General features: G+C 48.4%; 1 protein-coding gene across 1 annotated transcript in view; it reads left to right on the top strand.

Moving 5' to 3' along the window:
• The window catches only part of LOC147668220 (neuroligin-3-like), a gene marked incomplete at its 3' end in the record, with an annotated part of 513,603 nt that overhangs the window by 219,211 nt on the left and 272,042 nt on the right, over positions 1-22,350 (top strand). The window contains exon 2 of the mRNA XM_086948693.1: positions 3,524-3,625. The remainder of the gene's footprint in view (positions 1-3,523; positions 3,626-22,350) is intronic.

Here is a 22,350-nt window from a genome sequence, read left to right on the forward strand (position 1 = left end):
ACATGGCTTCCAGCGTGTTGCCCTCTGTGTCGCTCTAGACAGAGGCCCCCCAATGCACGTCAGCACAGACCCTGTTCCTCATGGAAACAGCCCATCTCGATCCCCCCAAAAATCACTGACTCAGCTGCTCCCCGGCACAGGTTACATCAGGCCAGCTCTGATGACCGGCTCCCATGGGCCCTGTGCAGTCTGGGTTCCGCCTTGGTGTGCAGTCTGGGTTCAGTCTCTGTGTGCATGGTCTGGGTTCAGCCTCGGTGTGCACGGTCTGGGTTCAGCCTCGGTGTGCACGGTCTGGGTTCAGCCTCGGTGTGCACCGTCTGGGTTCAGCCTCTGTGTGCACGGTCTGGGTTCAGCCTCTGTGTGCACGGTCTGGGTTCAGCCTCTGTGTGCACGGTCTGGGTTCAGCCTCTCTGTGCACGGTCTGTGTTCAGCCTCTGTGTGCACGGTCTGGGTTCAGCCTCTGTGTGCACCGTCTGGGTTCAGCCTCTGTGTGCACGGTCTGGGTTCAGCCTCTGTGTGCACGGTCTGGGTTCACCCCCTGTGTGCACGGTCTGGGTTCAGCCCCTGTGTGCACGGTTTTGTACACTGGATTGTTCTCGTAGATGTAACTCCATCCTTAATGCCGCTGTCTGTGACGTCCCTGTGCTGACGGGTGGTGGAGGCCCGGGCCTGTGAGCTCGGCCTCACTCCTGAGCCTGTAGCATTTGTGTCACCTGTAGGGCACAAGTCCTAAAAAAAGAGGTAGGGGGACGCTGTCACCGAAAGTGACGTCCCAACAGGAAGTGACGCCACAAAAGGTGGCTTGCACCATCGAGCTCATTGCCTCCCCGCGCTAACCCTTAGATGCGATTGCATCTGAGAAGTCAGTGAGTCAGTGCGTGAGCAGCGTGCTGTGAGCTTCGGTATCATCCCAGAGAGGCCAAAGAGTGAAGTCCAGCTGTGTGGCAGGGGGGACAGCTTCCACCCGGTAAAATAAGTGGGGGGACGCCGTCCACCCGCGTGGTACCCCGACTCGAGCCCTGGTCACCTGAGAGTTTACAGGCTGCAGGTGGTGACGCTTCTGCCTCTTGAGGGGGGCCTGGTCCTGTGAGATGTTCTCAACCTTGAGGCCCTCCTCTCAGGGCTTTGCACACAGGATGACTGTGCTCTGTATTTGTAGTGGGTATTTGTAAAGCGCTTACTGTCGCTCCGAAAGGAGCCTCCTGGCGCTGAAATAATGTACTGTCAAGTGATGGGAACTAGATGGAAGCCATTACAAAGACATCAGATAGAATAAAAATCCAAGTTTTCAGTTGTTTCCTAAAAGCATTCTCATGGGCTAGGAGTCTGAGTTCTTTGGGCATGACATTCCAAGCCTTTGAGGCCAGCACGGAGGGAGTCTTTCCCCCTTCGTTTTATAATGGAATCTGGGGATGGAAATCAGGTTTCCGCCTGAGGATCTCAGACTTCTTGGGGGGTCATACCGGGTGAAGCGTCTTGAGAGGTACTTAGGACCTGTTTTATTAAGGGCTCTAAAAGTTGTCAGCAGGATTTTGAATAGAATCCTCTTGTGCAAAGGCAGCCAGTGTAGACTCCTGAGTGCCGCCGAGGCGGAGGACCTCCTTGGTAATTTAAGGACCAATCTGGCCGCCGCATGTTGCACACTCTGTCATGTTTTCAACGTGGATTTTTTAATCCCGGCCATCAGGCCGTTGCAATAATCCATGGGCCACTGCCACCGTCTTTCTCGAATCAGTGAGACCCGAGCATGCAGCACCGGTGCAAACAGAGGCCCCGGGTTGTGGGGGTTGATTCATTGAAGGGGTCTGTGCTCTTCAGAGCCTAAGGGGGCGTCTGCAGTACCCCCTCAGCTCTGAGCTTGTAGCAGGAGAGGCTGGACTTCTGCCACCTGCTGGTAACTGTTGTGTAGTGCTAGAACCTCTAAGACTCCTATGTCCTTATACTCACACCTGACTCTACCACCGACCTCCTGGTCTGTGAGGGAAGCCCGGATACTATGGACTTGTGTCACCTGCTGGTAACTCGGTTGTCAGACTCTTGAGCCTGTAAGAGGTCTGTGTCCTTATAATTAGATCTGGCTCTACCACCGACCTCAAAATAATTATGATTATCGACGTAAATAATTATTAGAAGCCCAAGGGTCTGCAGACCCCCTGAACTGGCGCCATGTCTCCAGGGGTCTGCAGGCCCAAGGATGAGCTCTAATGCCCAAGACCCCGTACACGCGTTCCTTGCCCAGGGAGGAGTGGCTCCCCTGCATGTGATACTGTTTCAGCTCATTCCGACCCATCTTCAGGCGGGCTTCAGTGGGTCTTCTGCAGGACGGCTCCAGGCTGGAGACGATGATGGAGCTCAGGGTCCGCTCTTGTTCTGTCTGGCCGGTTAGGAGGAGAAAGGACCAGGGCGGTGTTGCATTACCCAGAGGAGCTTGGACAGGGTTATGGACAGTGGCTACCGATGCCCCGCAGACTGCGAGTCCCTCAGTCCTGGAAAGGACAGGGTTACGGAGAACGACTGCTGACCGAGTGCCTCTGTCTTGGAAAGGACAGGGTTACAGAGAGTGACTGCCAACTGAGTGCCTCTGTCCTGGAAAGGACAGGGTTACAGAGAGTGACTGCCGACTGAGTGCCTCTGTCCTGGAAAGGTCAGGGTTACAGAGAGTGACTGCCGACTGAGTGCCTCTATCCTGGAAAGGACAGGGTTACAGAGAGTGACTGCTGACTGAGTGCCTCTGTCCTGGAAAGGACAGGGTTACAGAGAGTGACTGCTGACTGAGTGCCTCTGTCTTGGAAAGGACAGGGTTACAGAGAGTGACTGCCAACTGAGTGCCTCTGTCCTGGAAAGGACAGGGTTACAGAGAGTGACTGCCGACTGAGTGCCTCTGTCCTGGAAAGGGCGGCGTTCGGAGAGTGACTGCTGACTGAGTGCCTCTGTCCTGGAAAGGGCAGGGTTACAGAGAGTGACTGCTGACTGAGTGCCTCTGTCCTGGAAAGGGCGGAGTTGGGAGAGTGACTGCTGACTGAGTGCCTCTGTCCTGGAAAGGGCGGAGTTGGGAGAGTGACTGCTGACTTGGAAAGGGCAGCTCCGAGGAGGCGGGCCATCTCCTCCTAGCCCTGATGCGTGCCCATGTAGCATCCCTGCATGCCAGGCAGTCCGTGGCTAGCGGCTTCCTCCCCTGGCTACCACTGATGTGCGCCCATAAACCGTTTGTCTTTGTAAGAAGACGAGTAAAAGGCAGTGCCAGCAAAGGGCAACAGTGGTACCAACAGAAAGGTGTCCTGTCTTGGCAGCCTTGCAGTTCACCCTGTCTCTTCCCAGCACGGCCTGGTGAAGGGTGCTCTGTCCTTGCACGATTACAGACAGAAACATGTCTGCGCAGAGTTTGTGCTTCATCCGTGAAAAGACAGGAGTTATTTTTATGAAATAAAAATTGTTAATTTTCGTCAGGCTGACATAATTTTCTTTCCAGCTCCTCTACTTATGCTGAAGCAGCAGCTCATGTGTGTTTCCTCTTTTATTTTAGATTTCTGGTTTGGTGCTGTGCCGGCGACGGTTCGTCGGGCGTGATTTCGACAGCAAGAGAGCCAGGCCAGACCGAAGATAAGGCAGTCCTCGGGGTTTGAAGGTGAGTTGTGGACTGCAGGCGTCCTCATGAGCACTGTCTGAAGGGCTGTCTAGAACACTGTCTGAAGGGCTGTCTAGAACACTGTCTGAAGGGCTGTCTAGAACACTGTCTGAAGGGCTGTCTAGAACATTGTCTGAAGGGCTGCTTAGAACACTGTCTGAAGGGCTGTCTAGAACACTGTCTGAAGGGCTGTCTACAACACTATCTGAAGGGCTGTCTACAACACTGTCTGAAGGGCTGTCTAGAACACTGTCTGAAGGGCTGTCTAGAACACTGTCTGAAGGGCTGTCTAGAACACTGTCTGAAGGGCTGTCTACAACACTGTCTGAAGGGCTGTCTAGAACACTGTCTGAAGGGCCGTCTAGAACACTGTCTGAAGGGCTGTCTAGAACACTGTCTGAAGGGCTGTCTACAACACTGTTTGAGGGTCTGTCTAGAAGACAGTTTGAGGGTCTGTCTGGAACACTGTTTGAGGGTCTCACTAGAACACTGTTTTAAGGGCTGTCTAGAACACTGCCTGGTGGGCTGTCTAGAATACTGTCTGAAGGGTTGTCTAAGACACTGTCTGAAGGAGCGGTCTAGAACACTGTCTCAAGGGATGTCTAGAACACTGCCTGAAACACTGTCTGAGGTTGGTCTAGAACACTGTTTGAAGGGCTGACTAGAACATCTGTCTAAAGCACTGTCTCTAGTGCTGTCTAGAATCCTTTCTTAATGACTGTCGAGAACACGGTTTGAAGGGCTGTCCAGAACAGTTTCTGAAGGGCTGTCTACAACACTGTCTGAATGGCTATCTAGAACACTGTCTGAAGGGCTGTCTACAACACTGTCTGAAGGGCTGTCTACAACACTGTTTGAGGGTCTGTCTAGAAGACAGTTTGAGGGTCTGTCTGGAGCACTTTGAGGGTCTCGCTAGAACACTGTTTTAAGGGCTGTCTAGAACACTGCCTGGTGGGCTGTCTAGAAAACTGTCTGAAGGGTTGTCTAAGACACTGTCTGAAGGAGCGATCTAGAACACTGTCTGAAGGGATGTCTAGAACACTGTCTGAAACACTGTCTGAGGTCGGTCTAGAACACTGTTTGAAGGGCTGACTAGAACATCTGTCTAAAGCACTGTCTCTAGTGCTGTCTAGAATCCTTTCTTAATGACTGTCGAGAACAGGGTTTGAAGGGCTGTCCAGAACAGTTTCTGAAGGGCTGTCTACAACACTGTCTGAACGGCTATCTAGAACACTGTCTGAAGGGCTGTCTACAACACTGTCTGAAGGGCTGTCTACAACACTGTTTGAGGGTCTGTCTGGAAAACAGTTTGAGAGTCTGTCTGGAACACTGTTTGAGGGTCTCGCTAGAACACTGTTTTAATGGCTGTCTAGAACACTGCCTGGTGGGCTGTCTAGAATACTGTCTGAAGGGTTGTCTAAGACACTGTCTGAAGGAGCGGTCTAGAACACTGTCTGAAGGGATGTCTAGAACACTGTCTGAAACACTGTCTGAGGTCTGTCTAGAACACTGTTTGAAGGGCTGACTAGAACATCTGTCTAAAGCACTGTCTCTAGTGCTGTCTAGAATCCTTTCTTAATGACTGTCGAGAACACGGTTTGAAGGGCTGTCCAGAACAGTTTCTGTAGGGCTGTCTAGAGCACTGTGCGAAAGACTGTCTAGAACATTGTCTGATGGGCTATCTAGAATACTGGCTGAAGGAGTCATCTAGAACACTGTCTAATGGGCTATAAAGAACACTGTCTGAAGGGTTGTCTATGACACTGTCTGAAGGAGTCGTCTAGAACACTATCTGAAGGGCTATCTAAAATACTGTCTGAAGGAGTTATCTAGAAAACTGTCTTTAGGGCTGTCTAAAACACTGTCTGAGGGCTGTCTAGAATACTGTCTGAAGGAGTCGTCTAGAACACTGTCTGAAGGGCTTTCTAGAATACTTTCTGAAGGGCTGTCTAGAACAATGTCTGAAGGAGTTGTCTAGAACACTGTCTGATGGGCTGTCTAGAACACTGTCTGAAGGGCTGCCTAGAACACTGTCTGAAGGGCTGTCTAAAATACTGTCTGAAGGAGTCGTCTAGAACACTGTCTGAAGGGCTGTCTAGAACACTGTCTGAAGGAGTCGTCTAGAACACTGTCTGAAGGGCTGTCCAGAACACTGTCTGAAGGGCTGTCTAGAATACTGTCTGAAGGAGTTGTCTATAGAAACACTGTTTAAAGGCTTTCTAAAACACTGTCTGAAGGGCTGTCTAGAACAGTGTTTTAAGGGCTGTCTAGAACACTGTCTGAAAGGCTGTCTAGAATACTGTCTGAAGGAGTTGTCTATGGAAACACTGTTTAAAGGCTTTCTAAAACACTGTCTGAAGGGCTGTCTAGAACAGTGTTTTAAGGGCTGTCTAGAACACTTTCTGAAGGGCTGTCTAGAACAGTGTCTGAAGGGCTGTCTAGAACAGCGTCCGAAGGGCTGTCTAGAACACTGTCTCAAGGGCTGTCTAAAACGCTGTCTATAGGGTTGTCTTGAACACTGTAGAACACCGTCTGCGGAGCTGTCTAGAACAGTGTATAAAGGGCTGTCTAAAACAGTGTCTGAAGAGCTGTCTACAAAAGTGTCTGAAGGGCTGTCTATATCACTGTCTGGAGAGCTGGCCTGAACACTGACTGAAAGGCTGTCTAGAACACTGACTGAAAGGCTGTCTAGAGAAACTCAATGTACAGAAGAGGGTCCCTGAGTAAGAGAATACCAGGAGAGGAAACCAGGGAATAAACTAGAACAAGAACAAAACCTCTCCTAGGTGATACAATCAAACATAGGTAAACATATCCTTCATTTCATATGTATCAACATGTTCCCAGTCAAAAGTATTTGACTGGGACATTTATTATCTTTTTATTATCTTTTTATTTAAAGTATACAATATTGAATTTATCTCGTTGTCCCTTACAGATGACTCATTCCTTTTCATTGAATTATGAGATTGAGCCCCTATATGTTCTGCTGCACCTCCCTGAATGACCCACATTATTAAGGAAAGTTCCGCCTGTACAGAGCTGTACCCATTGGGCCCTGACGAAGGAACTGTGGACATGGGTCACACTCCGAAACGCACGTCGGTGCCCCTATTTTGATGTTTTGTTGTTTATGTTAATTAGAGTAGTATTATTTTTGTTTGTCTTAATTGCTTCACTGAGTTTGTATTGTGTATGGTTTGCTTGATGCTTGTGAGGATGTCTGGTGCCACTGGTTGATTGAATGAAACAAAATATCATTTTTGTTTTTGGGCTCTCCTGTATATATGTCAATATATGAATTGAACTTTAAGAATGTGGTATCAGTGTATAATGAATATATTTTCTTTTTTATCTAATAATAAAAGATAATTTTGTTTATCAAATACTTTTGACTGGGACAATGCTGATACATATGAAATGAAGGATATGTTTACCTATGTTTGATTGTATTACCTAGGAGAGGTTTTGTTCTTGTTCTGAAGGGCTGTCTAGAACACTGTCTGAAGGGCTGTCTATATCACTGTCTGAAGGGCTGGCTAGAACATTGTCTAAAGGGCTGTCTAGAACAATGTCTCAAGGGTTATCTAGAACACTGTCTGAAGGGCTATCTTGTACACCATCTGAAGGGCTGTCCGGAATAATGACTAAAATTCTGTGTACAACACTGTCTCAAGGGTTGTCTGGAACACTGTCTGAAGGGCTGGCTAGAACACTGTCTGAACGGCTATCTACATGCTGTCTGATGGGCTGTCTAAAACATTGTCTGAAGGACTGTCTAAAACACTGTCTGAAGGGCTGTCTTGAACACTGTCTAAAGGACTGTCTAGAACACTGTCTGAAGGGCTGTCAAGAACACTCTCTCAAGGGCTGTCTAGAACACTCTCTGAAGGGCTATCTTGTAAACCAGCTAAAGGGCTGTCTAGAATACTGACTAAAACTCTGTGTACAACACTGTCTAAAGGGTTGTCTGGAAACACTGTCTGAAGGGCTGGCTAGAACACTGTATGAAGGGCTATCTACATGCTGTCTGATGGGCTGTCTAAAACATTGTCTGAAGGACTGTCTAGAACACTGTCTGAAGGGCAGTCTAGAACTGTGTCTTAAGAGCTGTCTAGAACACTGTCTGAAAGGCTGTCTAGAACACCGTCACAAGGGCACTTCAAACCACTGTCTGAAGGGCTGTCTAGAACACTGTCTGAAGGGCTATCTACATGCTGTCTGATGGGCTGTCTATAACACTATCTGAAGGGATGTTTGGAACACTGTCTGAAGTGACTTCTAGAACACTGTCTGAAGGGCTGTCTATAACACTGGCTGAAGGGCTGTCTAGAATACTGTTCAAAGGGCTGTCTAGAATACTGTTTAAAGGGCTATCTAGAACACTGTCTGTAAGGATGTCTAGAACACTGTCTAAAGGGCTGCCTGGAACACTGACTAAAAGGATGTCAAGAAAACTGGCTGAAGAGCTGTCTATAAACCGGTTAGAGCACCAGTTAAAGAACTGTCTACAACACTATTTAAAGGACTATCTAGAACAGTGTGTGAAGGGTTGTGTAGATCAATGTTCAAATGGCTGCCTTGAACACTTTCATAAGGATTGCCTAGAACAAGGTCTGAAGAAATTGTCTAGAACACTAGCTGGAGGGTAGTCTAGAACAGTGTCTGAAGGGCTTTCTAGAACTCTGTCAGAAGGGCTGTCTAGAACACTGTTTGAAGGACTGTTTTGAACAATCTGTGTTCGCCTGTCTAAGACACTGTCTGAAGGAGTTGTCTAGAACATAGTCTGAAGGGCTGTCTAGTTCACTGACTGAAAGGCCATCGAGAAAACTGGCTGAAGGGCTGTCTAGAACACTGGCTAGAGAACCAGTTGTAGAACTGTCTAGAACACTGTCTGGACGGCTGTCTAGAACACTGTCTGGAGGAATGTCTAGAACAGTGTCTAAAAGGCAGACTAAAACACTGTCTGAAGGGCTGTCTAGAACACTGCCCGAAGAGCTGTGTTGAACGCTGTTTAAAGGGATGACTAGAGCACTTGCTGAATGTCTATGTGTAATACTCTCTGAAGTGCTGTCTAGGACACTCTCTGAAGGGCTGTGTAGAACACTGTCTGAAAGGCTTTCTAGAACAGTGTATGAAGCGTTGTCTAGCACACGGTTTAACAGACTATCTTGAACACTGTTTGTAGGACTGTCTAGAACACTGTTTGAAGGGCTGACTAGAACACTGTCTGTAGGGCTGTTTAAGACACTATCTGAAGGAGTTGTCTAGAACACTTTCTCAAGGTCTGTCTTGAACACTGTCTGTAGGGCTGTTTACAACACTGACTGAATGGTTTTCTAGAATAGTGTCCGAAGTGCTGTCTAGAACACAGTTTGGAGGGCTGTCTAGAGCACAGTCTAAAGGGCTGTCTAGAACACTGTCTCAAGGGCTGTCTAGAACACTGTTGGAAGGGCTGTTTAGAAACACTGGCTGAAGGGCTGTCTAGAACACTGGCTGAAGGGCTGTCTAGAATACTGTTCAAAGGGCTATCTAGAACACTGTCTGTAAGGATGTCTAGAACACTGTCTGAAGGGCTGCCTGGAACACTGACTAAAAGGATGTCAAGAAAACTGGCTGAAGAGCTGTCTATAACACCGGCTAGCGCACCAGTTAAAGAACTGTCTAGAACACTATTTAAAGGACTATCTAGAACAGTGTGTGAAGGGTTGTGTAGATCATTGTTCAAATGGCTGCCTTGAACACTTTCGTAAGGATTGCCTAGAACAAGGTCTGAAGGAATTGTCTAGAACACTAGCTGGAGGGTAGTCTAGAACAGTGTCTGAAGGGCTTTCTAGAACTCTGTCAGAAGGGATGTCTAGAACACTGTTTGAAGGACTATTTTGAACAATCTCTGTTGGCCTGTCTAAGACACTGTCTGAAGGAGTTGTCTAGAACATAGTCTGAAGGGCTGTCTAGACCACTGAATGAAAGGCCATCGAGAAAACTGGCTGAAGGGCTGTCTAGAACTCTGGCTAGAGTACCAGTTGTAGAACTGTCTAGAACACTGTCTGGAGGGCTGTCTAGAACACTGTCTGGAGGAATGTCTAGAACAGTGTCTAAAAGGCAGACTAAAACACTATCTGAAGGGCTGTCTATAACATTGCCCGAAGAGCTGTCCAGAACGCTGTTTAAAGGGATGATTAGAGCACTTGCTGAAAGTCTATGTATAACACTCTCTGAAGTGCTGTCTAGGACACTCTCCGAAGGGCTGTGTAGAGCACTGTCTGAAAGGCTTTCTAGAACAGTGTATGAAGCATTGTCTAGCACACTGTTTAACAGACTATCATGAACACTGTTTGTAGGACTGCCAGAACACTGTTTGAAGGGCTGACTAGAACACTGTCTGTAGGGCTGTTTAAGACACTATCTGAAGGAGTTGTCTAGAACACTTTCTTAAGGTCTGTCTTGAACACTGTCTGTAGGGCTGTTTACAACACTGACTGAAGGGCTTTCTAGAATAGTGTCCGAAGTGCTGTCTAGAACACAGTTTGGAGGGCTGTCTAGAGCACTGTCTAAAGGGCTGTCTAGAACACTGTCTCAAGGGCTGTCTAGAACACTGTTGGAAGGGCTGTTTAGAAACACTGTCTGAAGGGCTGTCTAGAAAACTGTCACAAGGCCTGTCTAGAACACTGTTAGAAGGGTTGTCTAGAACACTGTCTGAAGGGCTGTCTAGAACACTGTCGGAAGGGCTGTTTAAAACACTGACTGCAAGGCTGTCTAGGACACTGTCTGAAGGGCTGTCTAGAACACTGTCGCAAGGGCTGTTTAGAACACTGACTGATGGACTGTCTAGAACAGTGTATGAAGATCTGTTTAGAACACTAACTGAAGGGCTGTCTAGAACACTGTCGCAAGGGCTGTGAAGAACCCTGTCAGAAGGGCTGTCTAGAACACTATCTGAAGGGCTGTTTAGAACACTAACTGAAGGGCTGTCTAGAACACTGTCTGAAGGGCCGTTTAGAACACTAACTGAAGGACTGTCTAGAACACTGTCTGAAGGGCTGTCTAGAACACTGTCAGGAGGGCTGTCTAGAACACTGTCTGAAGGGCTGTCTAGAACAGTGTATGAAGAGCTGTTTAGAACACTAACTGAAGGGCTGTCTAGAACACTGTCGGAAGGGCTGATTAGAACACTAACTGAAGGGCTGTCTAGAACACTGTCTGAAGGGCTGTCTAGAATACTGTCGGAAGGGCTGTTTAGAACACTGTCTGAAGGGCTGTCTAGAACAGTGTATGAAGAGCTGTTTAGAACACTAACTGAAGGGCTGTCTAGAACACTGTCTGAAGGGCTGTTTAGAACACTAACTGAAGGGCTGTCTAGAATACTGTCTGAAGGGCTGTCTAGAACACTGTTGGAAGGGGTGTTTAGAACACTGACTGAAAGGCTGTCTAGAACACTCTCACAAGGGCTGTTTATGACACTGACTGAAGGTCTGTCTAGAACACTGTCTGAAGTGCTGTCTAGAACACTGTCGGAAGGGCTGTTTAGAACACTGACTGAAAGGCTGTCTAGAACACTGTCTGAAGGGCTGTCTAGAACAGTGTATGAAGAGCTGTTTAGAACACTAACTGAAGGGCTGTCTAGAACACTGTTGGAAGGGCTGTTTAGCACACTAACTGAAGGGCTGTCTGGAACAGTGTCTCAAGGGCTGTCTAGAACACTGTCACAAGGGCTGTTTAGAACACTGACTGAAGGACTGTCTAGTACAGTGTATGAAGGGCTGTTTAGAACACTAACTGAAGGGCTGTCTAGAACACTGTGTGAAGCGCTATCCAGAACACTCCCTGAAGGTCTATCTAGATTAGAACACTTTAAGAAAGAGTGTCTGGAATACTGTCTGATGTGCTTTCGCAGTGCAATAATCTTGGTGATGTCTCTGAGATCTCTTGGTGATGTCTTTGTGATCTCTTGGTGATGTCTTTTCTCTTGGTGATGACTTTGCGATCTCTCGATGATGTCTTTGCGATCTCTCGGTGATGTCTCTGATCTCATGGTGATGTCTTTTTCGATCTCTTGGTGATGTCTTTGTGATCTCTCGGTGATGTCTCTGATCTCTTGGTGATGTCTTTTTCGATCTCTTGGTGATGACTTTGCGATCTCTCGGTGATGTCTTAGCGATCTCTTGGTGATGCCTCTGTGATCTCTGGGTGATGTCTCTGATCTCTTGGTGATGTCTTTTTTGATCTCTTGGTGATGACTTTGCGATCTCTCGGTGATGTCTTTACGATCTCTCGGTGATGTCTCCTAACTCACAGTGATGTCTTTACGATCTCTCAGTGATGTCTCCGATCTCTTGGTGATGTCTTTGCGATCTCTCTGTGATGTCTCTGATCTCTTGGTGATGTCTCTGATCTCTTAGTGATGTCTCTGTGATCTCTCGGTGATGTCTTTGCGATCTCTCAGTGATGTCTTTGTGATCTCTTGGTGATGTCTTTGCGATCTCTTGGTGATGTCTCTGTGATCCTGACACAGAACCTTCAAGCAAGTCGCCGCCTCCACCAGGACGACTGTCCTTCGGAGACCTTCTTCTGAAGAGATTTGCTGTCAGTAAGGGAGATCCCTTCAGGTGCACACTATACATTTTACCTCTTCCTTTATCCGGGTGCCTGACTGAAAAGGTTCCTATGCACAGGCCCTACTACAGGTGGAGTAGGTTCCAGGCCCTACTACAGGTGGAGTAGGTTCCAGGCCCTACTACAGGTGGAGTAGGTTCCAGGCCCTACTACAGGTGGAGTAGGGTCCAGGCCCTACTGCAGGTGGAGTAGGTTCTGTGTCCTTAGAGTCCAGACACGGATGGCTCTGCGGGTTCCCTTAGAGCAGGGGTCTTCAAACTGTGGGGCGCGACCCCCAGGGGGGCCGTGGAGCGATGCAAAGGGGGTCGCGCCTTCACAGTGTCACTTCTGCCCTGGCCTCCAGGGCTTCAGCCCCCCTCCTCCCCCATCCTGTATCTCAGCCCGGGCTGCTGCAGTGCAGCTCGCGCTCCTGGGGCCTCGGCTGGGCAGTGACTGGAGTCTTATCTCCATCCCGAGTTTTTCACAGGTCTTTAAAGACCATTAGCATATTTACATGCCTTTGTTAACTGATTACCGAAGGTTATTTTTTTTTATGGTTCCAGGGCACAGGGGGTACTGGAACCATAAAAAAAACTAAGCTTTGGTAATCAGTTAACAAAGGCATGTAAATATGCTAATGGTCTTTAAAGACCTGCTGAAGCGTTTGAAGAGCAGCCTTTCTTTTTTTTTTTAAACACAGAACAGCCACCTTACAAGCAGTGATGGGTGGGGAAGGCATAGTGAGGCGCCGAAGCTAAACACGCTCACATTAAACTATGCTTTAGGGGAGATGGAGTTAAATTGACCAGCAGGAAGTGGTGGTGAGGGGATGGCTAGGCGCAGACAAAGAAATGCGATTTCGGGGGATAGTTTTTTAAAGAAGAAATGACTGCATGTATTTCTGCATTCTAAATGAAGATCGAGTTTGGGGTGAAACAAAAGTGCACATGATCTATGAGTGGAAACTCAGGAAGTGATATCACAGTCTGTTTATGTACCACTAATGCTTGTTGATTGAATCCTGCATTGAAGCCATCCACAGCCTGCATGCGTGGGGGCGAAGTGTTAATAAATGAGTGGCACACATTGACTCCAGCTGTGCGGCGACCGCTGTTATCTGAGAGCTGAAAAGTGCCTCACCTGCATTGGGAATTAAGTTATATCATGATCGCTTTTAAGACGGCAGACACTTTTTAAATGTGATCCCCCTGGTCCCCCACTCTGCCTATTCCTTACATTTGTATTTTTACACTTACTGCTGTAGTGTGAGAATGCATTTAATGAAAATAAATATAAAGTTGGGTTGCCAAAAGAAACATCTCTGCTATGTGTTGTTTAAAGATCCTGCAGAGACCTGCTCTTGACACTAAATTGAGTTATAAATAAAAAAGTATGTATTAATTAGTTATGTGACTTTTCTGTCTTTATTCTCTTTAATTATTAGTCATGGATCATTGAGGCATCCCTAGAACACAATTAAAAGTGCTTTCTATTTATATTTGCTGTTCTAAGTATTCACAGATAAGTGAAAAAAATACAGCTGTAGGTGACTGTTTACTTCTGGGCCATCAAAATAATGAGCTGGTAACCCTAATCATTAGACTGGAAGTTTGTTGCAGGATCAGCACATTCTTTATTTCCTCCACCCTCGAACCCTGATTAATGCCATTATAGCAATAGTTTAACTTATATCTGAAACCCTACGCTTCAAGTTTCTGGGAATGCACCCTGCTTTTAGACTACTCACTTCCATTCTCGCATTCACTTTCACGTTCACCCTGCACTCCCAGCGATCACAATACACTCACACTGATCACAATGCACTCACACTGATCGCCATGCACTCACATCATTCACTCGCTCACCCTGCACTCACACCAATCACCATGCACTCACACCAATCACCCGCTCACCCTGCTCTCACAGTGATCACTGCACTAAAAATTTGATTGCATTGTTCACTCTGTACCTCACCCTGCAGTCACACGAGCACACTTCTTACCCTGCACTCATGTGACACTTCACTCACCTGTCCCCCCCCTTACTGCTCAATCTGTAGCTAACTCAAACAAGGCCATCACTAACCATGCACTAATTTGTCCCACTCTGCACTTACCGCTGAACCCAAATTCATATGGTCACCTCACTTACCCTGCAGTCACTCCTTTTACCCTACTCTCACACTGTTGCATTGCTCACCGTGCAATCACATGGGCACTCTTGTCACCCACACAGTGCAGAAGGTTAAAGTGCCTGGTACAAAGAAGATGTACCATGCACATCACAGAACTGAGTGCGAGTAAACTATGAGTAGCGCTATAAAAAATGAAATGTTTGTCAGACAGGTGCTATAGAGAGATGAGGTGTATTGTTGGTGAGTGGTAGTGAGGGAATTCATGGAGAAGGTGGAAAGACTGTTGCACCGTATGCTAACAGTGGTTGGACAAGCCCTGGCTGGGAGTGTTAAGCCCCCCCCCCTGAATTTCGGGTCCAGTGGATACCCTGCTTCTGCTTATTATTTACATTGTAGTGCGCTACTGTTACCAAAAGGTGTCCTGGGGCTAATAACCATCTGCCTGCAATGTGAGAGAGGGATCCGGGGCCGGGAGAGGAGAGAAGAGAGGGATGGAAGGAAGTGGAAGGAAGGAGGTGAGAGGAAAGGGGCATGGGTAAACTGCTTAACTCTGCACAAGACCGCCACGGTTTGAATGCACCCTTGCTGCTCCCGGCCATGGCCAGGTAAGCTTCTAATGTGGCAGCGCGTATTCCTGCAGATTGGGAGGCCCTTCACAGAGGTTGACTAGACATCTTTCTGATGTTAATTGCTGTATTTTGGTTATAAACTGGTACTGGTGGGGTGAAATCTTTCCTCAGTATTACTGTGTTTAAAAAAATTCTAAATAAAGCAATGCTACCCCAAAATATGCAGCATCACAGAACATTATTTACATTTTCTACTCACACAATTTAGTCAAGCCTGTTGCATAATTTGGTCCTCACCATCCTCATAACCTAGATGTTTAGAAATTTTTGTCAGGAGGGGGTCCTTACGCTTGAAAATGTTGACAGGGGGGTCTCGGCATCCAAAAGTTTGAAGACCTCTGCCTTAGAGTCTGTGCTATCTTTTGAGTTTGGGTAGGAGGCCTTTGTGGAGCTCTCTGCGGTGCCACTGCGTCATTGATACCTCCTACTATTCCATGGGGCCTTCTCCGGGTAGGCGCTACATAGACACGCAGGCAGTGTAAAGGGTAAAGAGCATTTAGAAAGACTCTGAAGTGTAATCAGGTGGGTTGCAGTGCCCACAGCCATGCTATGGAATATGCCCTCCCGGAGGTGCAGCAAATGCTATTTGCTACATTTTTGATATTTTCGTTTTTTTTGGCTCTGGGGACACCACATGTTGTAAGTCTCGCTAGAAGGTGTCGGACTTGAGCAGCTCAAACCAGAAGGGAAGGCAATCATCGACCAGAGCTGCCCTTATTTGAAGATCTTTTCCCCCACTTATACCCTGGACAAAATCTGGAGCCATATTATCAAGAAAGGGCGATACATTATCGCCACTTTTATCGGCAGGAAACTACCGCTAAAGCAGCGATAATGGGCTTGATAATATGCCCTTGAGAATTCCCATAGAAGTCCAGGTTAACACTGAAGTGGCAGCCCTCTCGATAACGCCCGTGGCATCCTATCCGAAGCCAAACACAGGACTGGCACTTCAATCCATCACATTTCGATAGTAGAGCACTTGATCTCAATGTAGAGAGCTCATCAATATCCTGATCGAGTTTGGCTTCTATGCAGCCCTGTGAGGATAGGTGGCTCTTTTTCGATTGAATGAAGTCAGCTGTCTCTTGGGACGTACTTCAGCTTGTTTTATACCTTTGTTTTAGGCTAATGGGAAAATGGAAATCTTTTTATGTTTAAAGTTTTTAATTGGCGTTTCAATTTTAGTGATTAAGTGTCCATCAATTCCGTTTGTAATGGTTTTTAGTAGCTGTGCAATAAATTGCATACTTACTTGAGAAGCTCTACTGGGGACATGAGGACTAAAGCTGTCAATGATGGCACCTGCCTGGATCTGATATCCTTCCTGCGGATCACCACTGGCCACCGGCGGATCACCCGCGGGCACCTGAGGATCACCGCTGGGCACCTGCGGATCACCGCTGGGCACCTGCGGATCACCTGTGGGCACCTGAGGATCACCGCTGGGCACCTGCGGATCACCCGTGGACACCTGAGGATCACAGCTGGGCCACTGCGGATCACCCGTGGACACCTGCGGATCACCCGTGGACACCTGAGGATCACCGCTGGGCACCTGAGGATCACCGCTGGGCACCTGCGGATCACCTGTGGGCACCTGAGGATCACCGCTGGGCACCTGCGGATCACCTGTGGACACCTGAGGATCACCGCTGGGCACCTGAGGATCACCCGTGGACACCTGAGGATCACCGCTGGGCACCTGAGGATCACCCGTGGACACCTGCGGATCACCCGTGGACACCTGAGGATCACCGCTGGGCACCTGAGGATCACCGCTGGGCACCTGCGGATCACCTGTGGGCACCTGAGGATCACCCGTGGGCACCTGCGGATCACCACTGGGCACCTGCGGATCACTGCTGGGCCCCTGCGGATCACCTGTGGGCACCTGAGGATCACCGCTGGGCACCTGCGGATCACCTCGGGGCACCTGAGGATCACCGCTGGGCACCTGCGGATCACCTGTGGGCACCTGAGGATCACCGCTGGGCACCTGAGGATCACCACTGGGCACCTGAGGATCACCCGTGGGCACCAGCGGATCACCTGTGGGCACCTGAGGATCACCGCTGGGCACCTGCGGATCACCTGTGGGCACCTGAGGATCACCGCTGGGCACCTGCGGATCACCTGTGGGCACCTGAGGATCACCCGTGGGCACCTGCGGATCACCACTGGGCACCTGCGGATCAATGCTGGGCCCCTGTGGATCACTTCTGGGCACCTCCGGATCACCTGTGGGCACCTGAGGATCACCGCTGGGCACCTGCGGATCACCTGTGGGCACCTGAGGATCACCGCTGGGCACCTGAGGATCACCACTGGGCACCTGAGATTCACCCGTAGGCACCTGCGGATCACCACTGGGCTCCTGAGGATCACTGCTGGGCCCCTGTGGATCACTGCTGGCCCCCTGCGGATCACTGCTGGGCCCCTGCGGATCCCCACTGGGCACTGTCCAGTTTGTGCCCGTCAGAGGGGATGTTCCTTCGGTTTGTGACACGTGCACCTCTGCATGTGTGATCCTGGGCGGGCAGGAGTCTAGGTGACTCTACCCAAGCTTGGATGTAAAAGGCAAATGTCTCGAGGTCAACCTCTGAAAATGAAGGAATGTGGCAAAGAGTCTGGTTAACATGGAAAGGTTTTTTTAATTCTAAAACATTTGGTCCCGGTGCTTTAACAATAAATCCTGCTGTACCCCGTAGGACACGTGGGGCCATATTTATGACATTTGTGTCAAGTCACCTCGCTGCGCTGCCCTGCGTCACAGGTAAAGGGCAGAAACGAGCGCTATTTATCCAGTACGGTAGGGGTACTCATAGTACGGCCCGCGGGCCAGTGGCGGCCCGGCAAGCCTTCCTTGGCGGCCCGCGGACCTTGCACACATCCTACCGGTGTTTTTTTTTTTTTTTAAATGTCAGCAAACATGCCGGTTGGACTCCGAGAGACTCTGCTCTCTGGGGCCTGGGCGATGTTCTGATAAATGAGTGGAGATGCAGGGGCGCTAAGGAGAGGCGAAACACAACAAAGCCTCATTTGCAAGTAAATGGTCTTTAAAAGACCTGTGACGTACTCGGGTCGTACTATGAGTACCCCTGGGTTAGAGATAGTACAACATTAAACTGTGGCGGCAGAGGGCGACTTGCATGTCCTACCCCAGGCAGACATAACAGTTCTTAATTTAGGAAGACGAGCCGGCGGGGACGCGCTTCTTATGACTTTTGACTTTACGCTGGCGAGGAAATGGCCATTTACAACCGGCGCAGAGCAACAAAAACAAGACTTTGAATTTACGCGGGGTGTGTTTGTGTGATGTTTTGCCAGCGGCCAGTGCGGTGTTTACTAGCTGTGGTGATTTATAAACTGTGAGGTTTAAGAAGAGAGGTTTATATTTGTCAATAGACGCACAAGATGCGACCCCTGTCTCATGGAACGAGAGGCACTGGCGTTTTGGAATAATTTGCAGATGCTGAAAAAGGATCTTTGCGCTAATACACGTTTATATATTATTTTATGTATTTTTTTTTAAAGTTTTGATTTATTTTGTGCGTGTCTGTATCCTTATATGTCCTCGGCTTGAGTAAGACACGGCCGGTTGGACTCCGAGAGACTGCTCTCTGGGGCCTGGGCGATGTTCCGGTAATAGAGAGGAGCTGCAGGGGCGCTAAGGAGAGGCGAAACACAACAAAGCCTCATTTGCAAGTAAATGGTCTTTAAATGACCTGTGAAGTACTTGGGTGCGGCTGTGTGTGTGCCCGGGGAAGCTGTCTGAGACGGGTTGCCACACGGGGAGGGGGGGGGGGGGGGGGGGGGGGGAGGGAATCGGAGGGGGAGAGGGGACGGGGGAATTTGCTGAAGCCCTTTCGGCCAGGCTCTGGGCTGGCGTGGGTGCACTCTGCACACTTAAAAGTGCAGGAATGGCAAAAATGAATCCTCAAACCGTGACCATGCCAAGAACACGTCATTGAAATAGCTCACCTCACGGAGCAAGCACGTGTACATAGGCATTTAATATTTTAACATTTTTATAATTGGAATAAAGAGGCTACGAAACTCAAAGCACAACACATTTTAGGTGGTAACAATTTAGTTCATCACGAGAAGAATCAGGAATGTCGCGCAACTTCACATAAGGCTGCTTTGTGTTACTTCTCCGTCATGGGAGGGCCTCAACCTAGAAATGAATGTTGCTGAACACTTGGTAAGATCACACACAGCCCTACTAAGTATTTTCAATTAGTACACGACCTTTCAATTTGTGAGATATGCTAATTGTACTTGCAAAGTATCTTTTTTTTTAATGCACTAAATTACGATTTTGACAGCATTGTTTTCACCTACATTTGCACACAAAGTACATAGATACTGAAGGGGAATCATACATATCCCTGCACTTTTATGGTTCACAACCAAGCATACCTCTCCCCAGGACTGTAGCTGCTTCCCGTGGTACTCATAGTGAGGCGGGCAGGCCTTCCTTGGCAGCCCACTGACCTTGCAGTTAATGTACCCATGGCCCTCCAGAAACCCGCTTTTACCAGTGACAGAAGAGAGTGGAGAGAGAGAGTGGAGAGGAGAGAGAGATGAAGAGAGAAAGAGTAGAGAGAGAGGAGATAAGGAACAGTGGAGAGAGGGGGAGGGAGAGAGAGAGAGTGGAGAGAGAGAGAGAGAGTGGAGAGAGAGAGAGGAGAGAGAAAGAGAGTGGAAAGAGAGGAGAGAAGGAAGAGTGGAGAGAGGGGGAGAGAGTGTGGAGAGAGAAAAAGGAGAGAGAGAGTGAGAGGTTGGTGAGAGAGAGTGGAGAGAGAACGACTGACTAAGAGAGAGATAATGATTTACTGAGAGAGAGATTGACTGACTAGGAGAGAGACTGACTGACAGAGATTGACTGACAGAGAGAGACTGATTGAGAGAGACTGATTGAGAGAGACTGACTGAGAGTGACTGATAGAGAGAGAGTAACTGACTGAAAGAGAGACTGACAGACGAGCTGACTGACTAAGAGAGACTGACTGACAGACCAAGAGAGACTGACTGACTGAGGGAGAGAGACTGACAGACAGAGAGACAGAGTGACTAAGAGAGAGAGACTGACTGACTGAGAGACTGACTGACTAAGAGTGACACGGACTGGGACAGAGAGACTGACTGACTAGGAGAGAGAGACTGACTGACTAGGAGAGAGAGACTGACTGACTAGGAGAGAGAGAGTGACAGCGAGAGAGAGAGTGACTGAGAGAGAGACTGTCTTACAGAGAGAGACTGACTGAGAGAGTGACTGATAGAGAGAGAGTGACTTATTTAGAGAGAGTGACTTATTTAGAGAGAGTAACTGACAGAGAGAGAGACTGACTGACAGAGATACTGACTGACAGAGAGAGAGATTGACTGACTAGGAGAGAGAGACTGATTGAGAGAGACCGAGAAAGACAGAGAGACTGACATAGAGAGTGACTGACAGAGCGAGAGTAACTGACTGACTGAGAGACTGACAGACTAGCTGACTGACTAAGAGAGGCTGACTGACAGAGAGAGATTGACTGACTCACTGAGAGAGACTTACTGACTGACTGAGAGAGAGAGATAGACTGACTGACTGACTGGGAGAGACAGGGGCTGACAGAGAGAGAGAGAGAGAGAGAGAGAGAGACTGGCCTCAGCAGTGATGGAGTTTGCTCCAGGAATAAAAAAGTAAACCCTTGGGAGTCCTCTTGACTTTATGCAGTTTTTGGTCCATGCCTTTCCACCATTGCGTTTTCAAGACATTGCAGGCTATTGCGGGGCTAAGGATGGGCCAAAAGTAACCCTGTGACGGAATTGGGGTAAAGTGTGTATGAAGCTATGCAATGCCTGTTAAGATTGCATTGTCTACTTTTTTAAACAGGGTTGATTTTTTTTTACTCTAGTCCCGCCCCCCACTGACCCCGTCCCCCACTGACCCCACCCCTACCAGTGCGGCCCTCGGCCACAAACTACACTGTCATTTTGGCCCCCGACAGAAAGTTTGTGAGTACCCATGCAGTACGGCATGTTCCTACCTTTTCCCCCTACACTGGCGCCATTTTCAACGCAGGCAACCTTGCAGCCTCCCCGCACAAAAACAATTGTGAGAGGCGTTTTCCTCGTTCTGTGTGTTCTGCTTGTGCGTCACAAGTATAAATAAAGGTGTTTCTCCTCGTTACGTCTCTCCTGTGGGGCAGGGGGGCAGATTGTTTTGATGCGTTCCCAGGCGACTGGTACCTGTAAATATGGTAATGCGTAAAACCCCTGGGAGTTGTGTGGGAACACCCACCGCAACGCCCGTGGAGCGCCTCCCTCGCGCAGAGTGAGGCAACGCAGCCATTTGTGCTGCATGGCCTTACTCCAGTCTTTTGAGCCATTCAAAGCCGCGTAAACTGCTTCTGCGCGGCTTCATAAATCTGGCTTAGAGCTTTGCATCGCGCATGTGCCTCGCCGCAAGTGAAAGCATAACACAAAGCTCTCGTAAATAGGCCCCATGGTGTCCGAGTCACTAACATGTCACTAAACATGTCCCTAATATTTCAGCCCCTCCGACTACCTCAGACCTACCCCCCTCCACGCCCCACCGTCCTCTCCAGTTCATTGGAGGTGACCCAAACCAGAGTAATCTGGCCAAAGCCGAAGGTACTCTGGTCCGAACCTCGACCCGCTGCGTCTCAAGTGCGCGCCCAGTGGTATGTCCCTGTATGCAAATTAATGGATTGGGCAGGTTCCACCCCAAATGCCGACTCTAAACTTCATAAACACTCATTTACATTTTTTTTGTTTGGACGAGGGTTGGGTTTAAAGTTCTTTGTTCACTTAAAAAAAATCTATTTTAATAATAACTGAATGTTGCAGTTTTTTTTTTTACATTGTCTAAAACGTTAATGCGATATTGTGATCTGGGGTGGTTTGAAAAGGGCATTTTTTATCAGTGCTTGAAAAGGAAAAATAGAAGTTCATGTTCTCTGTATCAAAGTACCTGCTTGCCTCTGAGAAGTGACGGTAGTCTCCAATTAAAAGTAATTCTTGAGAAGTGCCTGTACTCTCCTTCTCAAAATAAAAAAAATGCTGGTTCTCAGTACCGGACAGTACCGGCCCATTTAAAGCACTGTTTTTTATTGAAAGGTGTAAATATAGCATTGCTCTTGCCCACCCTCTTCGGGTACGCAGCTCTATACATGATGAAATGGCCGCCTGGCCTATCCCAGTTCATTCACACCCCGCTTACTATGGCCAAGGCAGTGGGACATCCGCCGTCCTGGCTGACCGCCTGCTAGCGTAAAGAGAATTTAGGGTCGTGTGGCGCACTCTAATCCTGGGAATGAAAATATGGGAAATTACATATGTGAACAGTGCTT

The sequence above is a fragment of the Lissotriton vulgaris genome, unplaced genomic scaffold (assembly GCF_964263255.1).
Source record: "Lissotriton vulgaris unplaced genomic scaffold, aLisVul1.2 SCAFFOLD_341, whole genome shotgun sequence".
Lineage (NCBI taxonomy): Eukaryota > Metazoa > Chordata > Amphibia > Caudata > Salamandridae > Lissotriton > Lissotriton vulgaris.